At 46.6% G+C, this 2,715-nt stretch overlaps 1 protein-coding gene across 1 annotated transcript in view; it reads left to right on the forward strand.

Moving 5' to 3' along the window:
- Positions 1-2,715, forward strand: part of VANGL1 (VANGL planar cell polarity protein 1) — a 31,057-nt gene that overhangs the window by 1,174 nt on the left and 27,168 nt on the right. The window lies entirely within an intron of this gene.

A 2,715-nucleotide genomic window follows, 5' to 3' on the forward strand; every position in this document is an offset into this window, starting at 1 on the left:
GTCCGCCACCGGGAAGGGGCAGGACACAGACGGTGACTGACAGAAGACTCATGTCTCTGTTATCTTTCTGTACTCATTCGGTCTTTGCCTAGTGTGTCTTTTGCCATTAAAAATATGAATGGAACAGAAGAGTAAAAGGACGGTTAGCAAAGATTGTTTAATGACATGAAAACATGTTCGTGAGGCCATGTTGTAAAAGACAAGATTCACAACTTTGTGTGTTATCGTAGCTCTGTGTTCTTGTGATAAGATGAATGTTAACGTAAAACTCTCATAATTCTCTGAGTTTTCATGTATGGCTGTTATAAACCTAAACATTTGGGGGGAAAGTTGCATTGGAGCTCAGTAAGCCTCCCTTGATAACAGTGTCATCACAGACTTCACCCAGTGGGTAAACATATCAAATTAGTTTAAAAAAATATCAACTAGAAACAGCTCTTTCAAAATAGCGCATCTTTGGACCTGTCTGGAAAAAGCAATTCCTCATCCACGGGCCAAGCTTCCCTTCCCCACACCACAGTGATGGAGCTGGACTTGGGGTTCCCGTGGTGTTCGGAGCTGAATAAGGGCCTTGCAGCCTTCTGAGGTGGGACCGTCTCCAGTGTCCTTTACCTACACGCGTGTCCTGACTGTCATGCGTCAGGGCCCCTGCTCTGCTGTGTCCTCAGGCCTCTTGGGGCCCCAGAAATTGACCCAGGACCGCAGTGCCGTGCCCGTGCGAAAAATTAAAAGACTGTAACTTTGCATGAAAAGAGCACGTAGGACCCTGAGTACCTCTAGGACTCCTGTGGAAAGTACTTCGCAGACGATGGTACAAGCTGACGCATTTAATGAATTAATCAGGGGATGTTACCGAGCGCCTACTCCGGGAAAGCCGCCGGGGAAGGGTTGGCCATTAAAGATTTATGGGTCACTCTGGCTCTTTATTTAGAATGAGCATCGCCCACCTGTGGTGACTCTCTGTCTGAGGGCCCGTGGGGTGCGTCACTGTGGAGCAGGTGACAGCTGGTGAGGCCGTAACAGCACCCTCCATGGCCGTGCCAGCCGGCCCCGGGGCCAGCCGAGAGACCGCCACCCAGCAGTGGCCCTGCGCAGGCCGCCCTGCTCAGGCCTCGAGGGGAGTGGGATGGAAGCGGAGGAGAGGGGCGGGCCTTGCTCTTGGGTAATTTCACTAGACCTTCCACCGGAGAGGAATAGTCAGTGTACCAAACTTGGGGTGCACGAGGACACCGTGGTAAACTGGGGAGGGTGGCTGGGTTCCAAGCAGACGACAGGTGACTCTTTCCTAGCAAAGAGGTCAGTGCGCTGGTTTTGCGATGTCTACCCTCTCCAGAGGGTGTCAGTTAACTTGCTGGGAAAATGGGGTGGCCAACCTCGCCAAACCTCTGGGTTCCGAGCCCCAGTTCCCTGAGTTCAGTACAGCAGTGGCCGGCCTTGTTCAGGACCACTTGCAGAGTGCCCGCTAGGACCATGGTCGGCAAACCGCGGCTCGCGAGCCACATGTGGCTCTTTGGTCCCTTGAGTGTGACTCTTCCAAAATACCATGTGCGGGCGCACACATACAGTGCGATTGAAACTTCGTGGCCCATGCGCAGAAGTTGGTATTTTGAGGAAGAACCGGTATTTTGTGGAAGAGCCATGCTCAAGGGGCCAAAGAGCCGCATGTGGCTCACGGGCCGCAGTTTGCTGACCACTGGTACAGATTGTCAAAAGAATTAATGAAATGACGAGGGTAAACGGTTTGACTCTAGAAACACTAGGTACTACTTTCCTCCTTTGTAACCTAGTGTGCTCACTGAATTTCCCCATTAAATTGCAGAGAATGTATCGATAATACAACTATTTCAATAAACATAGCTCATCACAACTTTTTTAGTTTAATAAATGGAGTAACCATAAACAACATTTACAGTGTTATTAACTCAGATAAACTGCTTAACTTGCTTTACTGAGAAGACCTTTATTCACCTTTCCTTGGATTTTTCATTCTGCCACAATAAAGCACAAATGTAAAACTATATTTAAAATTTAATCTATAAATTTAGCAAAAGCCTCTTACAGTCTCAACCCTCAACAGTTGGAGTCTCTTTTTCCATAAGTTACGTGAGCTGAGGTTTACCTTGGTTGACAGCAGTATGATGAAATGCTTAGCATATTTATTCCAGGCTTTTTCATTGAGGTAAAGGTTTTTAGCCAAAATGACTCTATTTTTTTGAATTACCTATATTAAAAAAGAACTGAAATTAAGATCCTAAATCATTAACAAACCACTTTAATTTATTAAACTCAAACCACTTTTACATTGAACTATGAACTCAAGCACAATGACTTATATAAATCATGAATTAGCTTGAATCACAAATTTGTATTTTCTAAAATTACTAAACTAGAACCAAATTGATAAAGAAGTTCCTAGAGAGAAAGGGAGGAAAAATGGGGGGAATGTTATTTAATCTATTTGAGATTAATTTTTCTTATCCATTATAATAGGACAGGAATCCCGGTACATGAAAATTTGTGTAAGGACAGCACAACTTGGCCCATGCTGAGCTGCTAGGACGATCTTTACACTCACTTGACTGTGCAGAGGAAGCTCTCGCCCTGTGTCCCTCTGTCCCATGCCCACTGTCCTGCGTCCCTCTGTCCCATGCCCACTGTCCTGCGTCCCTCTGTCCCATGCCCACTGCCCTGCCTCCCTACCCAGAGGGAAAGCAG

The sequence above is a fragment of the Myotis davidii genome, unplaced genomic scaffold (assembly GCF_000327345.1).
Source record: "Myotis davidii unplaced genomic scaffold, ASM32734v1 scaffold217, whole genome shotgun sequence".
Taxonomy (NCBI): Eukaryota; Metazoa; Chordata; class Mammalia; order Chiroptera; family Vespertilionidae; genus Myotis; species Myotis davidii.